Source organism: Schistocerca cancellata, chromosome 3 (genome assembly GCF_023864275.1).
Source record: "Schistocerca cancellata isolate TAMUIC-IGC-003103 chromosome 3, iqSchCanc2.1, whole genome shotgun sequence".
Classification (NCBI taxonomy): Eukaryota; Metazoa; Arthropoda; class Insecta; order Orthoptera; family Acrididae; genus Schistocerca; species Schistocerca cancellata.
Genome location: NC_064628.1, coordinates 252,394,512 through 252,407,615, shown reverse-complemented (window position 1 = coordinate 252,407,615; position 13,104 = coordinate 252,394,512). Strand labels below are relative to the sequence as shown.

At 43.7% G+C, this 13,104-nt stretch overlaps 1 protein-coding gene across 1 annotated transcript in view; it reads left to right on the top strand.

Moving 5' to 3' along the window:
- The first annotated feature begins 7,245 nt into the window (after window positions 1–7,245).
- LOC126174894 (tetraspanin-9) overlaps window positions 7,246–13,104 on the top strand; it is a 530,893-nt gene continuing 525,034 nt past the window's right edge. Inside the window, exon 1 of the mRNA XM_049921317.1 lies at window positions 7,246–7,429. The gene's annotated coding sequence lies outside the window, so the exon portion shown is untranslated. The remainder of the gene's footprint in view (window positions 7,430–13,104) is intronic.

The following is a 13,104-nucleotide window of genomic DNA, read 5'->3' as shown; positions in this document are numbered from 1 at the left end:
ATCATGATGTCAAATTCTCTATTGATAGCGATCTATGACTTCTAGCCATGACAACTTATTACTAGAGACTGGATTGTAATTTAAGTGTGTCGTGTTTAGTGCTTTTCAATACATCACAGTAGACTATGTCTTCCAATTATATTTGTTGTTGTTACATGGTAGACCCTTCCTCGTCCTTCTGAATGTAACAGAAAGAACCATTTTAGGAATTCTATAGTGCTTTAAAAAATCCAATTACAACGTCAAATTCCCGATTGATCAATCTGTTTCCGATAGTTGTATTGTGAACACGTAACTGTCCTGCCTCTCTCGCAAATACACTCCTGGAAATTGAAATAAGAACACCGTGAATTCATTGTCCCAGGAAGGGGAAACTTTATTGACACATTCCTGGGGTCAGATACATCACATGATCACACTGACAGAACCACAGGCACATAGACACAGGCAACAGAGCATGCACAATGTCGGCACTAGTACAGTGTATATCCACCTTTCGCAGCAATGCAGGCTGCTATTCTCCCATGGAGACGATCGTAGAGATGCTGGATGTAGTCCTGTGGAACGGCTTGCCATGCCATTTCCACCTGGCGCCTCAGTTGGACCAGCGTTCGTGCTGGACGTGCAGACCGCGTGAGACGACGCTTCATCCAGTCCCAAACCTGCTCAATGGGGGACAGATCTGGAGATCTTGCTGGCCAGGGTAGTTGACTTACACCTTCTAGAGCACGTTGGGTGGCACGGGATACATGCGGACGTGCATTGTCCTGTTGGAACAGCAAGTTCCCTTGCCTGTCTAGGAATGGTAGAACGATGGGTTCGATGACGGTTTGGATGTACCGTGCACTATTCAGTGTCCCCTCGACGATCACCAGTAGTGTACGGCCAGTGTAGGAGATCGCTCCCCACACCATGATGCCGGGTGTTGGCCCTGTGTGCCTCGGTCGTATGCAGTCCTGATTGTGGCGCTCACCTGCACGGCGCCAAACACGCATACGACCATCATTGGCACCAAGGCAGAAACGACTCTCATCGCTGAAGACGACACGTCTCCATTCGTCCCTCCATTCACGCCTGTCGCGACACCACTGGAGGCGGGCTGCACGATGTTGGGGCGTGAGCGGAAGACGGCCTAACGGTGTGCGGGACCGTAGCCCAGCTTCATGGAGACGGTTGCGAATGGTCCTCGCCGATACCCCAGGAGCAACAGTGTCCCTAATTTGCTGGGAAGTGGCGGTGCGGTCCCCTACGGCACTGCGTAGGATCCTACGGTCTTGGCGTGCATCCGTGCATCGCTGCGGTCCGGTCCCAGGTCGACGGGCACGTGCACCTTCCGCCGACCACTGGCGACAACATCGATGTGCTGTGGAGACCTCACGCCCCACGTGTTGAGCAATTCGGCGGTACGTCCACCCGGCCTCCCGCATGCCCACTATACGCCCTCGCTCAAAGTCCGTCAACTGCACATACGGTTCACGTCCACGCTGTCGCGAAATGCTACCAGTGTTAAAGACTGCGATGGAGCTCCGTATGCCACGGCAAACTGGCTGACACTGACGGCGGCGGTGCACAAATGCTGCGCAGCTAGCGCCATTCGACGGCCAACACCGCGGTTCCTGGTGTGTCCGCTGTGCCGTGCGTGTGATCATTGCTTGTACAGCCCTCTCGCAGTGTCCGGAGCAAATATGGTGGGTCTGACACACCGGTGTCAATGTGTTCTTTTTTCCATTTCCAGGAGTGTAGTTTAGGTACGTAGCATGCAACTCAGTTTACATCTGAAATTTTCATCTACCTCCAACGTAATGGACTTCCTGCCAAATGATCTAACTGTGTCAGTATCCACCGACAGGAGGCAAGGGAAAACAAAGCACCAGTAGGATTTCGAAACCAGGATGTTACAGGATCGAATCTAGCCAAATATTCCAATCCTAGTATCCACCAATAAGAAGCAAAGAAAAACTGTCCGACATTTAGGGTATCGATTTAATTAATTAGTAAATCAACCTAATAGAGTGAGGGAATATTTCCAAGACATCCATTTACCAGGTAATCTCTGCTTTATTTACGGTTCGGTTGGACTGCGACCGACGCTGTGTGCAGGCCAGGCAGTTGCTCGCGACACGACGTGGCCCCCTTGAGAAAGAGAATGCATGCCTTTCAACAGGAATTTCCCAGGCATCAGTACCAAAGGGTTGCCGCCACCTGGCGCTTCCAAGCCCCTTCGGCACGCCCGACTCCTGGGTGTCTGCGCACGAGGTGAGAGAGTGTCTCAGATATGTATAAGCGACCTGTGACAGTGTAATTACGTGTTTTATTACGCGATCAGAGTGAAAAAGCGCCGCAATTGTTTATCAATTTTCTGACAAATTCTTTAAATAAACAATATTCCACACACCACATTGTATCCTGTTAACTGTTTAAATGAAGAGTATTCCATACACTGCAGTCAATTTCCCAACAAATTCTCTAAATAAATGAATAAAATATACATCAAACATTGCCTTGTGTCCCATAAACTGTTTAAACAAACAATATTCGACACATTGTCTAAATTGTTTAACAATATTTCGTACATTGCAATCACTTCCCTGCTAAATTCGTTACATAAATAAATAAACTATATTCCATACACCACTTAGTACCTCACAAATTATTTAAATAAACAGTATTCCACACATTGCCTTGTCTACCAGAAATTGTTTAAGCAATATTCCATACACTGCAATCGATTTCCCACCAAATTCTTTAAATAAATAACTAAATAAATTATATTCCATACATTGCCTTGTCTCCCATTAATTGTTTAAATAAACAATATTCAGTGCATTGTCTAAATTGTTTAAACAATATTCCATACGCGACAAGAAATTTCCCGCCTACAGGTGGGGGAGGGAAGGGGGTGGGTTGGCGTGTTTCCCAGAGGGGAAGGGATTAATTAATTGATCGATTTAATTAATTAGTCAATCAAATTGATATCTAAAGTGTGCTTGAATCAGTGAGGGGAGTTCCTAGAGGGATGAGGAAGGTGGAGTGGGAGGTGTGGGGGTGACATGGAAACCGTTTAACCGAACAGTGGGTTAAGGACCTGTCAGTCAAAAGGACAGATTATCCGCAGGGGGCATAATCATCTTAGCAGAACAATAGGTTAAAGACATTTCAATCAGAAGGGAACAACTGATTTGCCCGTGAAAATATACGTGCCACTGAATGTAGGCAACCCATACTAACAAACTGGAGATGTCCCTGTTGCCCTACTACCACCGTCATGAGGACATGCTCTATGCTCGTGTCTTATCAGATTCCCGACCAGAATTTTACAGGACAACGAATAATGAAGTAGCCTTCAGCTCTGAATTTGTAAAATTCCTGAAGAAGCATTCTGTCTTCTAGGTTGACCATGCCCTGAAAGTACAATGTGCGCTCTCAGCATAGTTCAAATGACCTGCTGCGTGCAAGTAGGGAACCTTTTCTTTGGGACAGTGGACTTGTAGTCTCTAATATCCCATGTGTGTAGCTTTAATGTCGTTCTTTTTATAGCATACACATGAGGAATTATTGAATCCATAGTGCTATATTGGGAGTACATTACAACGTGAAGCAGTCCCATTTCTAACAACAACCCAGTCTGTGGTGGAAGGTGGTGGAGGAGGGTGCAGGGTATCGACCTATAAGGGTCTCTCAAGGAAATATATCTATATTGTATTAAAGTTGAGATCGGAATGATATTTCTTTTCATTCTTGAGATATTGGTTGTTATATCAGCGGACGGGTCGCTCGCGGCCTGTCCGAACTTTTCATGCGCTTCGGGAATCAAGTGGCCGTAAAAATCGTCGTATCTCATAAACGGTTCAAGATATCGAAACGACGATTTTTGGGAATGACAGCACGTAGAAGGGACTATTTTATCATATGATTAACAATCGATACGTTTTTGTAAACGCGTGAGCAGACGAAAACAAGACTCCCTATATATTACACCATGAGGTTTCGTCCAAATTTTCATAGCCAAACAAAGGGAGAGAAACAGGTAAACGGGGTATCAAAGTGACCAGCGTGAGGTTTAGTTTTGCATGAAAATATTTAACTGCTTGAAAGTAATCAGAGTAATTAACGAAAACTTAATTAATAATTATAGTAGGAAGGTGGGGGTTTCCGAGAAACAGTGTAAAGATGAAGTCAAAGCAGCCAGGAAATTTTGTGTTGAAAATACGGTTAAACTTGAGAACCAAATCGATCAGATTAAAAATGATTTAGAAATTGAGGTAGAAACCAAGTTTGTAGTAGTGATAGAGGAAAAAACGGTAAAAGTAAATGAAACTTTAGATTCAAAATTGGCTGAAATAGAGGAAAACGTGGAAGGAGTACAAAATTTAAAGCATAGAGAAAGTGACAGTGGGTCTGATTCTGACAGTAGTTGTAATGATGATAGCAATGATGAATCCAGTAGTGATGAGGATGAGGCATTTGAATTTATAATTCATAATTGATAATGATGGCAAATCTAATATTTAGATATATTGGTTCATTTCATATGCAATAATGTATGGCCTTACATGAACTATACGGGAGGTCCACGCAATCTGATTTTACCTCTGCAAATTCTTAAAAATTTTGTGCAGCCATGTACTCAACTTCGAGCCGCGAGGTAACTATGACGAATAACGTAAATAAATTCTGGCCTTTATCGTTTAAAAATATTAAGCAATAAGATGCATAAGAATCAATTTTTTTCACTGAGTAATTTTCTTAAAATCAGATGAAAAGTATTTCATATCTGCCGTCGCGTCCACTCCACTGCTCTGCCGAGAAGACCCGTGGCTGTCGCTCTCTGACGCGCGTGCTGCAGCGACAAGATTCTAACACGCTTGAATTCAAACGTCGCCAATTGCAGCGGGAGACAGGCAGCGACACAGATGTCGCTCACGTAGGACACTTCCGTAACTACACCTGCGGTTGTGTTTTGTCGCTTGAAGCTGCCGCGCGCAGTTCCGTCGCTTTTGCCGCTCACGTAGGACACGGGCTAAGTGCATGAACTCGGCTGCGATTCATCGCGAAGTTGTTTCAGTTTATGGACAGGATGTAATATCAAGGCAGCTTATGACTAAATGGGTACGGAATTTCAACTGTGGAGATTCACGTTGAAGAGAGAGGCGGAAGGTCTCTGTTGTGACTGATGATGTAGTGCTGGAAATTGAAGGATATCTTCTCTCTGATCGCCGTTCGACAACCGACGACCTACATGCAGTTTGTCCAAACATTTCACGAAATCGTAACTGATCGATTAAATTATCGCAAGTTCTGAGCGCGATGAGTGCCCAAGATGCACACAAAATGAACGGAGGCAGTGCCTCTCGCGAATTTCTTGACCGTTGTGGGACTAAAGGCGAGGCTTTTCTCAACTCTGTAGTGACAGGAGATGAAATTTGGGCCTATTACAATGCTCCAGAGAGCAAACGACAATCAATGAAGTGGCGCTAGACTCATTATCCTTCAGCCAAAACACTCACAACTCAGCAAACAGTGAGGAAAATCATGGTGTATGTTTTGGGACAGAAGACGGATTCTGCTGGTTGATTTTTGGAAAGAGGTGAAATAATAAATGCTGCAAGATGTTGAGAGGCCTTGAAGAACTTCGCAGAGCCATACAAAACAAATGGCGCGGGATGCTGACGGTGGGAATCTGTCTCCATCATGACAACGTGCGTCCGCACAGCGCTGAATGTAATCTGGCTGCTGTCCATAGCCATGGCATGTGATGTTTCTGGTTTTTGTATCAATTTTGTATATGACAACAGCCGCTCGGATTCGGCTAATGTAATTTACCACCATGTGATGTGACAAGTGAGTATGCTTACCTCACAAATACTTTTCTATTATTAATATTTTGTTATGTATATAAAAATAATTTGTAACCGTTTATATACATTTTTAGGACCCACTCCTTCTGAAGAAGATATCTTAGAAATATCTAAACTTAGGTCAAGCGCTAAATAAACCTTTGGTTTGCAACTAGTTGATCGATTTTTTTTCAAGCTCTTCAAATATAGAGGTCTATACAGTTGCTGTGTCGCAACCATATTCAAGATTTTGTTATAAAAAAATGAACATTAAAGGAACTTGTTCTCTTTTGAAATAATTGTATAACTGAAGTTTTAATGCTAAAACCTGCCCATTTTGCAGTTCTTTTGGATGTTTATGTAATTATGCCTTTTGTTTCTAGGTCTGTGTTTAGATAAGTATGTCGTGAAAAAATAGTTTAAGCAGTGAAAAATGTAGTAGCATGCAAGTGAAAAAATGTAGTAAAAAATACTGAAAAATTGTGCTGTTTCTCGATTGCCCCCAAAATAACAGGGTTATCGAGGTCGAAAATTGTATTCTGCACTACGGACCATCTACGAGGGCATCAATATTTCCTCTGACTTTCGTAAGTGAAAACTCTTAAAGGTTTTTAGATAAAACAAACATTCTACTTCTTTATTCCTCATGCCTACATATTTAGGTCTCATCACAGTCATCCTGCGACGAACACATTTCTTTCAACGAGAGACCAGTTTGTTGACATTGTCACTGTGGAATGACTGGCTTCGTTAACGGAGCGACAACCTAACCTCTGCTGGCACCGCTTCATCACTATGAAAGTGGAGTCCTCTTAAGTGCTCTTGCAAGTTCTGGAAACATGAAAATCGGATGACGCCAAGTCGGGACTTTATGGAGGATGGTCGATGACAGTGAAACCAGGGCGTCAGATGGTTGCAGATGTCGCAGCGCTCGTGTATGGTTTGCCATTGTCATGGTGAAAGAGAGGGTGCTCCATGTGTGGACGAACTCTTCGAATTCGTGCTTTCAGTTTTCTGAGGGATTACAGCACGCTGTTTCCACGCACCGACGTGGTTAACGATACACACTGCCGTCTTACACGCTACGATTCGGAGAGGAGAATAAGGACGGTGAATAACGTACGGTGTTCCTCCAGCATTACACGGCTCCGAAGATTACGCCTTTCGCCTCTCACATAGGCAGAGATCGTCGTTTTATATACGTCCGTGAAGATTGTGGGATGTTCAGGAAATGAGAAATTGTGAACGAAATCCCGGCGATTCGGCCAAGAAAGTACTTTTATTGCCGCCTGTGGTCCAAATAGTTCAGCCGGAAGCCGCTAGGAGAACGCATCGACTATTTTGCATTGTGCCCCTACAGATGGCAGCACAGCGCGCAGCAGATTGAGCCGTGCGCGTGGGCATCGGTGACAGCGTCATTCGTGCCCACACTCTCTGGGCGCTAACAGGACGCGCCTAAGTTCGAAACGAGTTCCGAAGGAGTGCCGGACAGGGATGGTCGAGTAAACAGTGTTTCGTCGTATTCAAACAGCGCGCCGTGCACCTCCGTCGGCCGCATCGCAGTACCGCAATAGTCTCCCAGTGCCACCAAGGTTTGTGATTTTATTTTTTAATCACAAGCTGAATATTTTATTGATTTAGAAATGTCGAACTTAGTACTTGTGGAACAACACATTCGTATTAACTGAATATTTTTGTCCAAGAAAACGAAATCTGACTGAGTAGAAGTGTGACGAAGAAGTGTCCGTTGATATTGTTATCTGCGCTTGTTATCAGAAGAGTGACATATGTGCGCCGGAATCGCTGATATGTTTGCGAGAGCACGAAGTTACGGTACACAAACCGCTTCGATTTCACTGTAGTTTTTTCTTTTAAATTTTCTGAACTGTTTCGTTTTGCAATAACCCAAGTCATTACGCAAAGTAGTTCCGTGGATTTTACTTAAAGTCATCAGTTTGGTGACACGTCTAGACCATTCACAATATTGGAGAACATACGTGCTGTCAACAAGACTGGAACTAACTTACCGTTAGATTTACTTCGAACTGAAGTCTAGATCTTGTTCATGAACCTTAATGTTGGCATTAGATAAGTTTAGAAACTATTCTTTTGTATTTCCTTCTACCAGCCACTTTTATTTCTTTTTCGTTTAGTTTAACATACTGCAACGCGTTTCGAGATGCTCTGGTTATCTTCATGAATTTATACGCACGGAAAATCCTTAAGTTAAAAATAAACTATCTTAAACTAAAACAACATAGAACTTTTTGTTTCAAAAGTTTTTGAAAACAGTCACAAGTCGCACTTTGTATTTTTCATTGACCTGTTTCGTTCTTCAAATGAACAAGAACATCATCAGAATATACACTGTAAAAGATACAAATTGAGATAATCCGGAAAACTTACATTAATATTACGCAAAGTACATATTGTACTTCTACTTACATTTAAAGTGGGCCGACAGTACTAAAGATTGTTCCCTCTGCTGGCAATAGCTGCCCTAAGTATTTTTGTTTATTGTTCTCTTTTAGTACGTCTGTTGGAGTGTTTGGAAAGGGGGGGAGGGGGGGAGGGGGCACTGCCCCGTCTCCCTCCAAATACCCCAACAGCCACGCGAGCGGCGAACAATAAACAAAAAGTTCTATATGAATTTAGTTAATGACAATTTATTTTAACTGACGATTTTCTGTAGCCATGAACGGCTGAAGATGAGCAGAGCATGCTCGAAACGCTTTGCAGTATGTTAAACATAAAACAAGTAAAAGTGACTGGTAGTAGAAAATACTAATAAGTAATTGTTACAAATAGTCACAGTTCCCAAACGAGCCAATATGGCCACAATTAACTAAGTGTAGGAACATGACTAAATATGACTACATCCAATTAATGGACAGTCATACAAATGCGTCCTTCTAATAAATTAACTCTCAGCACGCGTTGATTTAGTATAAAGATACGTGCTTAGTCTCGAAAAACTCTGAAGGTATTGTCTCAGTTGTTACATGAAAGATACAAATCCACAAATGAAAAAATCTGCTAAAGCATGTAATTCTGTCCACGTACCAGCTGTTTGCATTTGTTGAACTTATTAGCCTATGATACCCTGCACGCAATTGTCGGAAGATGAGAACCAAATGTCTTAACTAATTGAGTGAGATGATGATTTTTGCCTGGAAGTGGAAAACGACGCATTAATGATTGAAACGTGAGGAGGACGAAATCGTTGGTTATAGACCTGTCTGTAACTCAATTTCTCTATAGGATACTTGGTGCAATGTCGGCTGATGAATAGGTACATAGGTTGTAAGACATTAAGGCAAGCCAGCTGTGGCCGAGCGGTTCTAGGCGCTTGTCTGGAACCGCTACGGTCGCAGGTTCGAATCCTGCCTCGGGCATGGATGTGTGTGATGTCCTTAGGTTAGTTAGGTTTAAGTAGTTCTAAGTTCTAGGGGACTGATGACCTCAGATGTTAAGTACCGTAGTGTTCAGAGCCATTAGAACCATTAAGGCAAAAGACGGAAGATAAGGAAAATCTCTCTGGAGTAGGATTGTCATATTATATTCTTGTTAAAATCTAAGATGTGTACTTCATTAGTAAACACCCATATTGTGGCGAGGTTTATTCTGGTAACAACCCATAGGCTGCAGCTAAGCCATTGACGGCGATATCCTTCTCCCCATTGGTGTTAGTCCAGCGAGTTCGGTAGCTTTGCGGAGTTGGAAAGCAGGAGAGACGTACCAATACTTGAGTTTGGCTGGGGTTATTATCAGGAAAGTTAAAAATATCTTGTAAACTTCGGTCAAATGGCTCTGAACACTATGGGACATAACATCTGAGGTCATCAGTCCCCTAGAACTTAGAACTACTTAAACCTAACTAACCTAAGGACATCACACACATCCATACCTGAGGCAGGATTCGAACCTGTGACCGTAGCAGCAGCGCGGTTTCGGACTGAAGCTCCTAGAACCGCTCGGCCACCGCGGCCGGCCAAACTTCGGTCATTAGAGTTCGAGTGTTAGCTTGACGGGAGAAGCAAATTGTCGCCCTCTATTTAAGGAAGCATCGTATTGTCTGCAGTGTTGTACGAAAGCAACATAAGACGAAAATCAGGATAAGGTGTGAGGTATTTGAAATTCGAAATTTCCGAATACTCTTAGAGTACACCACTAACCACTGTGCCACGTTATTCAAAAGTTGTAGATTCGCAAAAGGAAACTTCTGATCTGATACGAATCGCTTGACAGTTTAAAACTGTATTCCGATTCCTGCTTCGAAGGATGAATGACGTTCAGCATCCAGCCTACAAGGTCATTTGGGACGGAGCACAAGCTCGGATTAGATGGACAAGGATGCGGAAGTTGTGTATCGGCCGTGTCCTTCCCAAAAGGATTTTCCGCACTAGTCTAATTATGGATGACCGGACGGGGGTGCAAACGTCCGTCCTTCCAGATGCGAGTGCCGTATGCTAACCACGGCACTACCTCGCGCAGCCTGTTATTTTGAACCGAATCTTCGTTCGTGGACAAAAATTTACGGAATGAAATCCCCTGCACATGTCTCATGAACTTACAGTTTCTCTCTCTCTCTCTTCTCTGTGCTTTTTCCAAACGCTTCGGTGGCTCTGTAGCATGTGGTAAAGACCCGGAATTCGAGCCTCGTATACTAATTTGTAAGAAAATATCTCACAGAAGCTTACAAATCTGGTAGATGAAAACATATTTATGCCAGATTATTTTTTAAATGAAATGGTCATTAGCATGATTAACTCAGTTAAGAACTTGCACTAACGCTCATCTGCCTGACACCTCTGAAAGTGTCACACTATACGAGAAATCTCAATTTCTCTTCGTCTACACTTTTTTGTAATGGTACCAGTTCTATTGTGTACTGGTCGCTCAAAATATTGTCGCAATTGCTGCTGTTGCAGTTCGACATACTTTCACACAGAGCGGCCTGCAGGAGCTTAAATTGTTTAGTTTTCTTTTATGAAGGTAATTTGCGTTTTAATAAAACTTTCTGTGCTTTTCAAATGCCAAGTCGCTCTTTCGTGGGGATTCCGTTTCGAACTCTAGGGCCTCCCGGAAACTGCCTTGTGAACCACCTCGGATTTCGGAAGAAAGCATAAGTGTGCCATCTGAAGTAGGGCTGTGCCTAATGAGGCACTGTGGTGTTCGCACCGACACAGGGGTTGACAGCGGATTTGCTTCCTCGTCTACAAACACACTTAGTAGAAAATACTCTGCCTCCGTAGCTGCGTGGACAGCGTCTGCCATGCGAAGGACCCAGGTTCGAGGGAAGACTGGTACGGGGTGCACTCAGTCTCGTGATGCCAGTTCTACATCTACATCTACATTTATACTCCGCAAGCCACCCAACGGTGTGTGGCGGAGGGCACTTTACGTGCCACTGTCATTACCTCCCTTTCCTGTTCCACTCGCGTATGGTTCGCGGGAAGAACGACTGTCTGAAAGCCTCTGTGCGCGCTCTAATCTCTCTAATTTTACATTCGTGATCTCCTCGGGAGGTATAAGTAGGGGGAAGCAATATATTCGATACCTCATCCAGAAACGCACCCTCTCGAAACCTGGCGAGCAAGCTACACCGCGATGCAGAGCGCCTCTCTTGCAGAGTCTGCCACTTGAGTTTGTTAAACATCTCCGTAACGCTATCACGGTTACCAAATAACCCTGTGACGAAACGCGCCGCTCTTCTTTGGATCTTCTCTATCTCCTCCGTCGACCCGACCTGGTACGGATCCCACACTGATGAGCAATACTCAAGTATAGGTCGAACGAGTGTTTTGTAAGCCACCTCCTTTGTTGATGGACTACATTTTCTAAGGACTCTCCCAATGAATCTCAACCTGGTACCCGCCTTACCAACAATTAATTTTATATGATCATTCCACTGCAAATCGTTCCGCACGCATACTCCCAGATATTTTACAGAAGTAACTGCTACCAGTGTTTGTTCCGCTATCATATAATCATACAATAAAGGATCCTTCTTTCTATGTATTCGCAATACATTACATTTGTCTATGTTAAGGGTCAGTTGCCACTCCCTGCACCAAGTGCCTATCCGCTGCAGATCTTCCTGCATTTCGCTACAATTTTCTACTGCTGCAACTTCTCTGTATACTACAGCATCATCCGCGAAAAGCCGCATGGAACTTCCGACACTATCTACTAGGTCATTTATATATATTGTGAAAAGCAATGGTCCCATAACTCTCCCCTGTGGCACGCCAGAGGTTACTTTAATGTCTGTAGACGTCTCTCCGTTGATAACAACATGCTGTGTTCTGTCTGCTAAAAACTCTTCAATCCAGCCACACAGCTGGTCTGATATTCCGTAGGCTCTTACTTTATCAGGCGACAGTGCGGAACTGTATCGAACGCCTTCCGGAAGTCAAGAAAAATAGCATCTACCTGGGAGCCTGTATCTAATATTTTCTGGGTCTCACTGAACAAATAAAGCGAGTTGGGTCTCACACGATCGCTGTTTCCGGAATCCATGTTGATTCCTACATAGTAGATTCTGAGTTTCCAAAAACGACATGATATTCGAGCAAAACACATGTTCTAAAATTCTACAACAGATCGACGTCAGTGATATAGGTCTATAGTTTTGCGCATCTGCTCGACGACCCTTCTTGAAGACTGGGACTACCTGTGCTCTTTTCCAATCATTTGGAACCTTCTGTTCCTCTAGAGACTTGCGGTGCACGGCTGTTAGAAGGGGGGCAAGTTCTTTCGCGTATTCTGTGTAGAATCGAATTGGTATCCCGTCAGGTCCAGTAGACTTTCCTCTGTTGAGTGCTTCCAGTTGCTTTTCTATTCCTTGGACACTTATTTCGATGTCAGCCATTTTTTCGTTTGTGCGAGGATTTAGAGAAGGAACTGCAGTGCGGTCTTCCTCTGTGAAACAGCTTTGGAAAAAGGTGTCTAGTATTTCAGCTTTACGCTTGTCATCCTCTGTTTCAATGCCATCATCATCCCGGAGTGTCTGGACATGATGTTTCGAGCCACTTACTGATTTAACGTAAGACCAGAACTTCCTAGGATTTTCTGTCAAGTCGGTACCTAGTATTTTACTTTCGAATTCACTGAACGCTTCACGCATAGCCCTCCTTACGGTAACTTTGACATCGTTTAGCTTCTGTTTGTCTGAGAGGTTTTGGCTGCGTTTAAACTTGGAGTGAAGCTCTCTTTGCTTTCGCAGTAGTTTCCTAACTTTGTTGTTGTACCACGGTGGGTTTTC